At 36.1% G+C, this 14,233-nt stretch overlaps 1 long non-coding RNA gene across 1 annotated transcript in view; it reads left to right on the top strand.

The window, feature by feature from the left end:
* LOC102130640 (uncharacterized) overlaps window positions 1-5,330 on the top strand; it is a 50,565-nt gene extending 45,235 nt beyond the window's left edge. The window contains exon 3 of the long non-coding RNA XR_010587580.2: window positions 4,633-5,330. This is a non-coding gene — a long non-coding RNA (uncharacterized lncRNA). The remainder of the gene's footprint in view (window positions 1-4,632) is intronic.
* The last annotated feature ends 8,903 nt before the right edge of the window (window positions 5,331-14,233 follow it).

Genomic DNA, 14,233 nt, shown 5'->3' with positions numbered 1-14,233 from the left:
ATAGGTATACACGTGCCATGGTGGTTTGCTGCACCCATTAACCCATCACCTACGTTAGGTATTTCTCCTAATGTTATCACCCGCCTAGCCCCCCACCCCACAAAGGCCCTGGTGTGTGATGTTCCCCTTCCTGTGTCCATGTGTTCTCATTGTTCAACTCCCACTCACAAGTAAGAACATGTGGTGTTTGATTTTCTGATCTTTTGATAGTTTGCTGAGAATGATGGTTTCCATTTCCATCTTCATCCATGTCCTTGAAGGACATGAACTCATCCTTTTTTATGGCTGCATAGTATTCTATGGTGTACATGTGCCACATTTTTTAATCCAGTCTATCATTGATAGACATTTGGGTGGTTCTGAGTCTTTGCTAGTGTGAATAGTGCTGCAATAAACATACATGTGCATTATTGTAGAATGATTTATAATCCTTTGCCTATATGCCCAGTCATGGGATTGTTGTCAAATGGTATTTCTGTTTCTAGATCCTTGAGGAATTGCCACACTGTCTTCCACAATGGTTGAACTAATTTACACTCCCACCAACAGTGTAAAAGCATTCCTATTTTTCCACAATCTCTCCAGCATCTGTTGTTTCCTGAGTTTTTAATGATCACCATTCTAACTGGTGTGAGATGGTATCTCACTGTGGTTTTGATTGCATTTCTCTAATGACCAGTGATGATGAGCATTTTTTCATATGTCTGTTGGCTGCATACATGTCTTTTGAGAAGTGTCTGTTCATATCTTTTGCCCACTTTTTGGTGGGGTTGTTTGTTTTTTTCTTGTAAATTTGTCTAAATTCCTTGTAGATTCTGGATATTAGACCTTTGTCAGATGTAAAGATTGCAAAAATTTTCTCCCATTCTGTAGGTTGCCTGTTCACTCTGATGATAGTTTCTTTTGCTGTGCAGAAGGTCTTTAATTAGATCCCATTTGTCAATTTTGGCTTTTGCTGCCATTGCTTTTGGTGTTTTAGTCATGAAATCTTTGCCCATGCCTGTGTCCTGAATGATATTGCCTAGGTTTTCTTCCACAGTGGCTGGACTAATTTACATTCCCACAAACGGGGGATAAATGTTTTCTTTTCTCCTGAGCCTTGTCAGCAAGTGTTTCTGGTATTTGCTTTTTGACATTTTAATAACAGCCTCTCTGACTGGTATGAGATGATATCTCATTGTGGTTTTGGTTTGCACTTCTCTAATGATTCATGATGATGAGCAGTTTTTCATGTTTGTTGGTGGTTTGTAAGTCTTCTTTTGATAAGTGTCTGTTCATGTATTTTGCCCATTTTTATATGGAAATATTTGTTTTTTGCTGGTCAATGTGTTTATGCTCCTCATAGATTCTGGCTATTAGACCTTTGTTAAATGCATAGTGTGCAAATATTTTCTCCCAATCTGTTGATTGTCTGTTTATTATAGTTTCTTTTGCTGTGTAGAAGCTTTTTAGTTTGAATAAGTCCCGCTTGACTACTTTTGCTTTTATTGCAATAGCTTTTGGAGACTTAGACAAAAATTCTTTGCCAAGAAGTCTCAGGAAGCAGGAAGGGTATTTCCAAGGTTTTCTTCTAGGGTCTTTTTTTTTTTTTTAATTGCTTGAGGTGGTACATATAAAACATTAATTCGTCTTGAGTTATTTTTTGGTGAAAGACGGGGGTCCAGTTTTTTGTTTTTAGACGGAGTCTCGCTCTGTTGCCCAGGCTGGAGTGCAGTGGTGCGATCTTGGCTCACTGCAAGTTCTGCCTCCTGGGTTCACGCCATTCTCCTACCTCAGGCTCCCCAGTAGCTGGGATAACAGGCACCCACCACCACAGCTAATTTTTTGTATTTTTAGTAGAGACAGGGTTTCACCGTGTTAGCCAGATGGTCTCAATTTCCTGACCTTGTGATCCGCCCACCTCGGCCTCCCAAAGTGCTGGGATTACAGGCGTGAGGGTCCAGTTTTATTCTTCTGCATATGGCTAGCCAGTTATCCCAGCACCATTTATTGAATAGGGACTACTTTTCCCATTGCTTGTTTTTGTCAGCCTTGTCAAAAATCAGACAGTTGTAAGTGTGTGGCATTATTTTTGAGTTCCATTTATTTATTCTGTTCCATTTGTCTACGTGTTTGTTTTAGTACCAGTACCATGCTGTTTTGGCTACTGTGGCCTTATAGCATATTATAGTTTGAAGATGCGTAGTGCAATACCTCTGGATTTGTTCTTTTTGTTCATGGTTGTTTTAGCTATTTGGGTTCTTTCTTGGTTCCGTATGAATTTTGGAATAATTTTTTCTAATGCTGTGAAGAACGATGTTTGATAGGAATAGCATTGAATCTGTAAATTGCTTTGGGTGGTATGACCATTGTAACAATATTAATTCTTCAAATCTATGAGCTTGGATTATTTTTCCATTTATTTGTGTCATCCCTGATTTCTTTCAGCAGTGTTTTATAGTTCTTTTTGTAGAGATTTTTCGCCTCCTTGGTTAGCTGTATACCTAGGTATTTCATTTTCTTTGGCTATTGTAAGTAGCATTGTATTGTTGATTTGACTCTCTGCCTGGACATTATTGGTGTATAGAAATGCTACTAATTTTTGAATGTTGATTTTGTATCCTGAAACTTTACTAAAGTTATTTATCAGTTCTAGAAGCCTTTTGATCGAGTCTTTAGGGTTCTCTCAGCATAGAATTTTATTGTCATCAAAGGGAGAGAGTTCGAATTCTTCTTTTCCAATTTGGATGCCTTTTATTTCTTTCTCTTGCCTGACTGCTCTGGTTAGGACTTCCAGAACTATAATGAGTATTAATGATAAGAGATGCATCCTTCTCTTGTTCCGTTTCTCAAGAGGAGTTGTTCCAGCTTTTGCCAGTTCAGTATGATGTTGGCTGTGTGCTTGTCATAGATGGTCCTTATTATTTTGCAGTATGTTCTTTGATGCCTAGTTTGTTGAAGATTTTTATGATGAAGAGATGTTGGATTTTATTGTAAGCTTTTTCTGAATCTGTTGAAATGGGCTTATGGTTTTGTTTTTAATTGTGTTTATGTTGTAAATCACATTTGTTGATTTGTGTCTAATGAACCAGTCTTGTATCCCATGAATAAAACCTACTTGATTGTGGTGTATTAACTTATTCATATACTTCTGAATTCCATCTTTTTAGTGTTTTGTGCAGGATTTTTGCATCTATGTTCATCATGGATACCACCCTGAAGTTTCTTTTTTCATTGTGTCTCTGCCCAATGTTGGTATTAGGCTGATGCTGCGATCATAGAATGAGTTAGGGAGGAGCCACTTCTCAGTTTTTTCAAACAGTTTTGTAGGATTTGCGTGAGTTCTTCTTTGTACATCTGGTGGAATTCATCTGTGATTCCATCTGGTCTAGGGCTTTTCTTTGGCCAGTAGAATTTTTATTACTGATTCAATTTCAGAGCTTGATATTGTTCTATTTAGGGTTTCAATCTCTTCCTGACTCAATCTTGGTAGATTTCATTTCTAGAAATGTATCCATTTCTTTTAGATTTTGTAATTTGTGTTCATAGCATTTTTTGATAATCTTTTGTTTTTCTGTAGAATCAGTTGTAATGTCACATTTGTCTGTCTGAGTGTACTTATTTGTATCTTCTCTTTTTTTCTTTATTCATCTAGCTAGCAATATATCACTCTTGTTTATTTTTTCAAAGAACCAACTCTTGTTTCATTTGATTTTTTCATATGGATTTTTGCATTTCAATTTCATTCAGTTCTTCTCTGGTTTTAGTTATTTTTTTTTTTTCTTCTGCTAGCTTTGGGGTTGAGATTTTTTCCCCCTATTTCCTTTAGGTGCAAAGTTAAAATGTTAAGTTGAGATGTAACTTTTTGATGAAGGCATTTAGTGCTATACATTTCCTCTTAACACTGCTTTAGCTGCCTCCCAGAGGTTCTAGTACATTGTGTCCCTACTTTTACTGATTTCAAAGAACTTTTCTTTTTTTTATTTTCTGCCTTAAATTTGATGTTCTCCTATGAGTTATTCAGCAGTAAGTTGATTAATTTCCATGAATTTCTGTAATTTTGAGAAATATACTTGGTATTGATTTCTGTGGTTGTTGGGTAGACTGTTCTGTAGATGTTTAGTAGGTCAATTTGGCCATAGGTCAAGTTTAAGTGCAGAATTTCTTCGTTAGTTTTCTGCCTCAATGATATGTCTAACGCTGTCAGTGGGGTTTTAAAGTCTTCCAATATGATTGGGTCATTGTCTAAGTCTTTTTGAAAGCCAAGAAAAACTTGTTTTATAAATTGGCTGCTCCAATGTTGGGGGCATATATGTGTGTGTGTGTGTGTGTGTGTGTGTGTGTGTGCGTGCGTGTGTGTGTGTGTATATATATACACACACACACATATAATAGTTAAGTCTTCTTGTTGGACTGTACCCTCTATTATTATGTGATGTCTTTCTTTGTTCTTCTTAATTTTTATTGACTTAAAATCATTTTATCTGATATAAGAATAGGGACTCCTGTTTTTGTTTTTCTTGTTTGCATGCTAAATCTTACTCCGCCAATTTACTTTGAGCTTTTGGGTGTTGTTACAACATGTGAGACATATTACCCAATTTCTTACATCATTGGTTCACTAATTTATTATTTTTTTCCATTGCCTTTCAGGTTTTGATAATATTCAACTTGAAAAGCGGGTTGCTGTTGGTGATTTCCCAGGTTTCATTAATATCTTCAATAATCTACAATATCTCAATTAGTGGGGAGTAACATGTGAAGCACTGGTCAATTATCTAAACACTGTCTCTGAATTTGAACCTACATAACTGTTTTTAGATTCCTTTACCTAGTCGTTACCCTTCCCAATTGTTCAGTTGATATTATTCACTTATTAAGACAAATATTGGCAACTGTAGGGGTAAAATCTTGTTATCATGTGTAGGCTTTAATGCTGATTTGAAAGTTACAGTCATTTTTAGGGCATCTACTCAACACTTTTTCTTCTTGTAATGTAATGATTTTTGACACTTTTCTTTGACAGACAGCCCAGAATATTTTCAGTTTATCTAATCTATGTCTAATAAAAATCTACTTATGCCTCTGTGGGTGGACACAGCCAAAGCATGAAATAGTGCTGAGCATCAGCACTGCTTCTTCTGTTAATAAAGTTTCTGGAGAAAAACTTGACTCAAACAGCAGGGGCTGAGTTCTTTTTCCTGTCTGTTTTGCAATCTACTAAGCCATTTTTATTGCTACACTTTAAATTTAGCCAAAAGGTTAAACATTTATTTATCTCAACATGTATTATAAGCAGTTTTTTTCACTGTGGGGCATTCTACATGATTATTATTAAATTTAAACTTTCTCAATCTTGTGTATTTGGTCCAGTAGATGCTTTATTCCAGTGATTGTAGAGGCAGGAGGCAGAGAAATCCCAGACAGACAAGCTTGGGTCCCCAGTGAAACCCCACCTTCTATCCAAAAACAGCCTGAAACCCACAGACCAAAGTGAGAACTCTATTTCTGTGCCCACCCTCACCCAATTGATTCTTTCTGAATAATGCCTTTTAACCAATCAAATGCTGCCTTTTCAATACTACTTACAGCCCACCCTGTACCCATCCTGAGCCTATAAAGACCCCAGACTCAGTTGGTAGAAGGGAGGTGGACTGACTTTGGGGAGGAGATGCCCTGATTTTGGGGAAGAGACCCCTGACTTCGGGGAAAGATGACCTACCTTTCCCATCCCCTCTCCAGGTCCCCTCTCTACTGAGAGCTCTTTTTATTGCTCAATAAAATTCTCCACCCTTGCCATCCTTCAGTCGTCAAGCGTGACCTCATTCTTCTTGGATGCTGGACAAGAGCTTGACACCCACTGAGTGCTGGTACCCAGAAAGGCTTTCACACTGGTTCTTTGCCCTTACCAGAGGGCAACTGCCCCATATGATGGTACCAGTGGGAGACTGAGCTGCTAACATGCTACCATCCATTAGGCTGTGGACAGTGGAGCTAAAAGAGCTAATTTGTACACTAACACCCCCACTGGGGCTTTGAGGTCATAGGCACCCTTGCCTGGGTGCGACTGTGTTCCCCTGTAGGTGACACGTAGCCTGGTCTGGCTGTAGGCCCTGCACAGACCTTGCTACTGTGTTGATGGAGTGGCCAGCCAGATCCCGCACTTACTCGTTCACATGCTCCTTCCCACAACAGGCTAAGCACTGCAGGCCAAGTAGACAGGGTGCCCTTGATGGAAGTCTGGCAAAGGGGCCAAGAAAAATCCTGAATCAATTGCATGCTTAAAAAATGTATCTTTCGGCCAGGGGTGGTGGCTCACGCCTGTAATCCCAGCACTTTGGGAGGATGCGGCAGATCACGAGGTCAGGAGATCGAGACCATCCTGGCTAACATGGTGAAACCCTGTCTCTACTAAAAAATACAAAAAATTAGCCGGGCGTGGTGGCGGGCACCCGTAGTCCCAGCAACTCGGGAGGCTGAGGCAGGAGAATGGCATCAACCTGGGAGGCAGAGCTTGCAGTGGGCCGAGATCTGGCCACTGCACTCCAGCCTGGGCAACAGAGCGAGATTCCGTCTCAAAAAAAATAAAAAATGTATCTTTCAGTTTTTAATCAACTATGAAAATACAAATCAACTGTATGGGTATTTTTTGATAGAAATTATGTTCAAATGGTAATTATCTTAAGCTATATTTTATTTAAATGATATAAATTAGATGTATTGCAGTTTGGTTTTAAGTTATGCAATGAGCTGAGGTCTATGTCATCAAAGATATTTGGTCTTTCAGTCATTTCTAGATTTCACCTCTCTATTCAAGCTTCACCTCAATGTCATCCTCTTCACCTCCTCCACAGTTGGGGAAGATTTGGGCAATTAAGACAATGTTTTGCCTTATACTTGCTTCATCTAGCTGATTTGATCTGTATGACCTTTTCCAAATTTTAGCCTCATGGCCCTTTGGTCATCTCCCATTCAAAATTCAATTTTGGCAATTCCCTCTCAACATTCGAAACTCATCATCAACTAGAACTGTTCAACTTCAAATATCTAATGTTTTTTATCCCAAACTTTTACTCTTAATTTCTGCCATAGAACATGTTCTTTTTCTTCCCTTAGCCATCAGTTGCTTCACTGCCTTCCTATTCATTTGGTCTTTCAGTCATTTCTAGATTTCATGTCTCTATTCAAGTTAGACTCTTCTAGTCACCACGTCATGTTTTGTCACCCTTATTACCTTTTTGTATCTCAACATCATCAGTTCTCATCTTTGGAGACATCCAAGTATCTATCTAATTTGCTTGTACTTGCTTTCTAGTCTTATTGTGTTGTACAAAGTCACAGAACTAGGTAAATCATATCCAGTACAAACTTTGTGTTTTCCAAATAGAGATAGGAGTACTGAAAAAAAATAAGGATTTGAAAATGTATGATTTTTTTTTTTTTTTAGGGGAAGGATAAGTAGTTCAGCATGATAGGTATGGTGGGGAATGAAGGAGAATGTAGTTGAAAAGGTAAGTCAGACCTAAGTCCTCTAAGTATCTAAAATACCATGCCAAGGAGTTTAAACTCTCTATGTAGGTAATGGGAGTCAGCGAGGGAAGAATCTATGTAGATGAATGACCATTTTTAGAGCTGCCTTTTTAGAAATAAATATTGAGAACAATATGAAAGATGATTGGAATGTGAATAACAGTTGAAAGCCATCGGAGTAGTTAGAAGGCTGTTGGGATTGTGTACTAATCAGGCATTATGGGTTGAACTGGGCAATTGGACTAGGAATGAAGAAGTGATTCTCTTGTACTGTGTTCTTCAGCGAACAAGCATCTTGAATAATGCTCATAATAGTATGTGGCACTATATGAGACCTTTAAGCAAATCTCTGGGCTCTTTAATATGGTGATACATCAACTCATCTTTTTCTATTGTTATATGCAGTCCCTATGTAGAACAGACACATGGTAGGTGCTAAATAAAGTAGAGCTGAATCTGTTGCATCTGAATTAACTTAGTGGCTATCTACACTAAGGACTCACTATGTGTAAGTCCATTATTCACACTGTCTTGGTCTTCCCAACATTAAGTAACCTTTTAAATGGGAAACAAATGACTTTGCCAGACTAGTTTTTTCTAGTTAAAGCTTGGTGTGTATCTTTCCACAGATAGAATTGTTATATATACCACAGCAAGGGGGTATAAAAAGTCATGTTTGCAAAATTTCTATGCAAAGTATTTCTTTGTTTGGAGACTATGCCTGTTTTGAACTTGCCTGAAATGATTTAAGAGGGTTATAATTGAATTGTCACCAACATCATATAATCTTTCCCCAGGGAAGAAATAAAAATGCTCAAAATGTTGCTTATTTTTAAAGCAACAACTGAGCTTGACCACAGAGCCTGGTTCAGGGTTGCTGGCAGACCTCTTTGTGTGTTCTTATGACCCAGTCAGCCAGGAGAATGGAGGGTCTCCTAGATAGCCCTGGTTGAGAACTGACAACTTTGGAAGAACAGAAGCAGCAAGAATAGAGCCTGGTTGTTGGTTCACATTACCTTGGATAAAAAATACACCATAGCATAAGTGCTCTCCTCTCTTTCTTTTGGTACAATGACATTTCCAACTCACTTGATAGGTTTGGTGGAGAATGAAAAAGAAATAATGAGAAATAAGGCATAGCATAAATGCCTTATTTATGCTATTTATTTTATAATAATAAAAAATATTCTAAGGTCTGGGCTGAAGAAAAATTTTCAATTTTGTTAGACGCTACAATTTCTTATAGTCAGTTTTTTACGAATTTAAAGTGATTTGTTGCTTGCAGTAGTAGAATAGAATTAGCTAGAATGTTCAAGTAGCAACTTCTCTTAAAAGAGAGTAACAATAAATCAAAATTATATTCTGACTATTTTGACTCAACAAGTTCCTTGCTATATATCCTTAGTTTTATATATATTTTTTCTGTCATCTCAGTGAAATTTTAGGAGGGTGCCTAAATAAACTTTTGAGTTCAGTAAGCCATGGTGAAGCAAAATTCAATTACTAATAGTTAAATAGTGTGTAAATCAGACATTTACTAATTTAGCTTGCTCTAATTAGAATGAAATTGATGTTTTACATAAAATTTGTCTCATATTAGTTCTCTTTTTAAATTTTCTATCAAGATTTCTACATACTTGTCATATTCTTCCTAGCCTCCTGCAATAATGTCAGTTTTTAGAGGGAAGCGATTATTTTTTTATATTTGCATTAGTACAGACTCTACACAATATTTCTACATTTGTGTCATTGAATAAACATGTGTGAAATCTATCTTAATAGTGCAACTGTTAGTCCAGGTGAAGCACCATTTTTATGAATAATTTAAGTCACTTGAAGTTATGTTAACATGGTCATGTAAATATTGAAAATGCCTCTTTTAAATTGTTTTATTTAACAACCCTGAATTATATAGTTATATTTCAACTTTTCTGGTAGAGATTTGAAATATGAAGAGAGATGAAATCCTGGTTGTCTTGTAGGAATGATACTTTAATTAGGATTTGGAAATCCATTTAAGTTTTCTAAAAATGAACCTTCAAATTCTCTTCTGGGCTAGCTCCATAATATGTGATATTAGGCACTTACCCTGTAGTGGACTTCAGCATGATAGAAAAACAATATTAAGTTCTTGTGTTCTATGTCATTTGTCATTTGGAAAACAAGCTGGCTTATTTGAAGATCAGGGAGGATAAATGAGTGTTGATAGATTTCACTATTCCAGAAATTTCATTCTTACACACACACACACACACAAACACACACACACAGCCCTACACATACATACAACATAGAAAAAGGCTTTACCTATGTTTTTGGTCAAAACGATTTCCATTTTAGTATTATCATTTGGGTGAAAAGGAGTATGAGAAGAATGTGTGATCTTACTCCCAATAATAAATCTAACTGTAGGACCAATGAACTCCCTGATACTAAAGAAGTCAAGATAATATCTTCCAGAAGAAAGGAAAATATCTGTTAAAATTTTTCTAGATTTTAATTAATGATAGAGTAAAAGTCACCATAGGTTAATGGTTAAATTAACCCCCACCAAAGAACACAAGCTATAGTCATAACTCAGTTCATTTTGTGTTTCGATATTTCACATTTTTAAATTTCTATTTTTGTAGGCATTTAACTTTCTATATTTTGTATATGTTGTGTAATACACACAAATATAGTTTTCCTAAACCCTAAAGAGGTTTGTTTGATGTACGCGACTTCAGAGTTAGAAAATGTTTAAGTTATTATAGTTTCAATTATACAACCATTCTCCATTGCTCTCTCACATCTCTAGATGTCTTGTGAGCAAAGGCACTGTCTACCTACCACATTCTAGACTATGTTTTTAAGGATGTTTGTGTAGCAAACTGCCTTGGGAGATAAGGGTAGTGTCTCCCTTCAGAGCAAACAGAAGATTTTTTTACTGTTGGATACAATAAATAAAAATGTTTGCCTTTGGGCCAAACAGGCTTAACTGTCCATGATAAAAGATTTGAGTTTCCTAAACTTAGAGGTCCTTTCCTGTAATATACGCTATTCTTTGTACAGGTGTCATCTGGCCTTCTTTGCAGTAATGCATGAATATTGGGGCTCAGAGAACTGGTGCAAAATGGTGATGATCTGGCTACTATTACTGTTGTGATTAAAAACCTGGGCTTTTTCAGGACTTAGGAGTATCATGTCTTCTGCCAGCACCAATAAAACTGTGGCAGGCTAACTTCCCTCACCCCAGTTCTATGGACATATAAATTGTTTACAATAAACTGCATATAATTAATGTGTACAATGTGGTGAATTTAGACAAATGTATACACTTGAGTTATCATCACCACAATTCAGACAATAAATATATCAAAACATTCTTAATGTCTACCTTACATCTGCCTTTTCTTGTGACAAGAACACTGAACCCATGACCTACTCTCTTAACAAATTTTTAAATACACAACACCTTATTGTTAACTATAGGCAACATGTTGCACAGATTTCTGGAACTTACTCATCTTATATCACTCTAACTTTATATCCATTGAATAACAACTCTCTATATCTCCCTCTTCCCCTTCCCCTGGTAACTACCATCCTATTATCTACTTCTATTTTAGATACTTAATATAAGAGGAATTATGTCTAATCATCCTTCTGTATCTGGCTTATTTCACTTAGCATAATGTCTTTTAGGTTTATCCATGTTGTCACAAATGGTAGGACTTCTTTCTTTTTACAGGCTAAATAATATTTCATTGTAGGCATATACCGCATTTTCTTTACCCAAACATCTGTTGATAGACATTTGACTTGTTTCCGTATCTTGGCCATTGTGAATAATGCTGCAGTGAGCTTGGGAGTGCAGATATCACTTCAAGATTCTGATTTTTAATTCCTTCAGATATTTACCCAGAAGGATGGCTGGATCTTGTGATTGTTTTATTTTTAATATTTTAAAGAATGTCCATACTGTTTCTATAGTGGCTATGTCATTTTACATTACCACCAAGAACATGCAAGAGTTCTCTTTTTTCCGTATCCTCACCAACATTTTTTTTTTTTTTTTTTTTACTAATAGCCAACCTAACAGGTGTGAAGTGACATCTCATTATGGTTTTTGTTTGCATTTCCTTGATAATTAATAACGTTGAGCATTTATTTCATATAGTACCTGTAGAACATTTGTACATCTTCTTTTGAAAAATGTCTATTCAAATCTTTTGCCCATTGTTTTATAGGATTATTTGTTATTTTGCTATTAAGTTTGGGGAGTTTTTATATATTTTGGATATTAACCCTTTATCAGATATATGGCTAGGAAATATTTTATCTCATTCTACAGTTTGCCTTTCTATTGGACTGTGTGTGCTGAAACTTTTTAGTTTCATATAAACCCATTTGTCTATTTTTGCTTTTTTGTTTGTGCTCTTGGTATTATATTCAAGAAATCATTGCTGAGACCAAAGTTAAGAAGATTTCCTGATATTTTCTGTTTTCTCCTAGTTTTACTGTATCAGATCTTATGTTCAAATCTTTAATCCATCTCGAGTTAATTTTTGTATATAGTAAAAGATAATGGCTTGATTTTCTTCTTTTGCATGTGACTATCCAGTTTCTTCAATACCATTTATTGAAGACACTACTTTCTCCCCATTATGTATTCTTGGCATCATTGTTGAAGATGAGTTGCCTGTATATGAGTGGGTTTACTTCTGGAATCTTTATTCTGTTCTATTGGTCTATATGTGTATTTTTTAAATCCCAGTACCATACTGTTTGATTGGTGTAGTTTTGTAGTATATTTTGAAATCAGGAAGTATGATGCCTCCAGGTTTGTTTTCTTGCTTAAAATTGTTTTGGCTATTTGGTTAACTTGTAAGTTTCCAAGTTGTTGAAAAATCTCACATCCTTTATAGATACAAAAGTTAGAACTGATTTCCTTTTACAGAGCCAAATGACACTGCAATGTAGATCCTCAGTTATTATGTATCAATGACATAAGACCACATTGGTTTTTGTCCTCCAAAAGTGTTACAGGTTTAATATTATTATTATAAATGTAACAAGAACAAGTGCGATGATTTAAATGCTGCAGGTAGAAATATTCCTCCAAGGATAACTGCATGCAGATTATTTTGCTGTTGTTCTAGTTAACTTTTAAGCATCATTTGCTCCTAACTGTCCATATATAGCTCTACTTTGTCATTTTCACCTCTTCACAATGCTTTTCCTTTCAAGGCTCTTAGCAGACAAATCCCAGGAACATTGCAGAAGCTAGGTAAGGCTATAAATACCCAAAGTATTTGCAGGGGAAGCCTCATCAACAACACTGTGAGGAATCGAGCAAATGACAAGAGTGTTCTAAATGCAATACTTCTGATTTCAGTTGTCTGTCCTGTCTTTTCTTTATTGGGACTGATTTCCACTGTCTTATTTCACTGGAGGCCATCTTAAGAGGAACCCATGCTGAGTATTTTATTGAACGGTATATGAAGTTAAAAGAAAAAAAGATGCATGCTTAAATGGTGTATCTGTGTGTGTGTGTGTGTGTGTGTGTGTGTGTGTGTGTGTGTGTGTGTGTTGTGGACCCACATTGTGTTTCTGCACAATACAGTAGAAAGGCAAACTATGGAATGATTCTAAGAGAATAATTCCAAGAGAAGCTTGGAATTATTTCCCCAACCTATAACCAACATCTTTCTTCATAAAAGGAGTTCCTCATATACAAATGCATGGAAGCTACAGTTCTTTGCTCTTAGTTTTATCTGCATTATCAGTTGCTATGAAATGTTCACTAACATTTTTTTAAGTAAGCCTGTGAATCAGGGAATGGGCTAAAGCATTTTTTCTGGTCATTTGGTTCTGTGCCAATATCAATTTCCCTTTTCATCATTAATTTCTTGAAGGCAGAGACTCTGCCTTGTTTTTCTTTGAATCTCCACATTAGACTGCATCTGCTGTGGAACTTAGTGTTCAGTACAGTTCAGTACATGTTCATTTGTTTGAATTCATGAAAAAATGGAATTAAAACAGTAAATGGGCACATTTTCAGTGGAACTATTGTCAAGAGAGAATTAAGAGAATGATTTACTCTAGGCAGGATAATTCTGTTCATTTCAAATATCCAGCTGCGTTTTAAAAATGGGGCTTTAATCATCTTCATTTGCTATTTTTGTAATCTTTTAATTATTCCTCATATAACAACTCAAATAAAGAAATAATTATAGAAAACACTTACTGAGAGCTTATCAAGTGCCAGATATTTTTCTAAGCACTCTCTTTTACCTCATTTAGCCATCAAAAAGCTAATAGAACTATTATTGCTATCTGTATTGTACGAATAAAAAATGGACTATAGGAAGAATAGGCTTAAGGCCATACTATTAGGTATCAGGACAATCAAATGTCAAATGAAGACTGCTTGATTCTAGGCCAGTGTCTGAATCAATACTGCCTCTTAGGGAGGGGTAAATGTATTAAAGATCATCCAAAATTTGCTGCAACTAGCAAGAAGATGTTAAGAAGCAACTGAAATGCAAACTATTTTGAAACATTTTCTGTTGCAGCATACTAGAATTTTAGCCTTAAAAGCTTTGTATTTTTCTTTATTCTTGGCAAGTATTTATTTCCCAGACCTTCTGACTGGAGCCTATCAGACATGGAAACTAGTAAGGAGGAAAAATACACTGTACTTGACCTGAGATTAAAGTTTATAAAAACCATGCCTTATAAC

Source organism: Macaca fascicularis, chromosome 6 (assembly GCF_037993035.2).
Source record: "Macaca fascicularis isolate 582-1 chromosome 6, T2T-MFA8v1.1".
Classification (NCBI taxonomy): domain Eukaryota; kingdom Metazoa; phylum Chordata; class Mammalia; order Primates; family Cercopithecidae; genus Macaca; species Macaca fascicularis.
The sequence above is the reverse complement of the archived record's forward strand: the minus strand, read 5'-3'. Positions and strand labels throughout refer to the sequence as shown.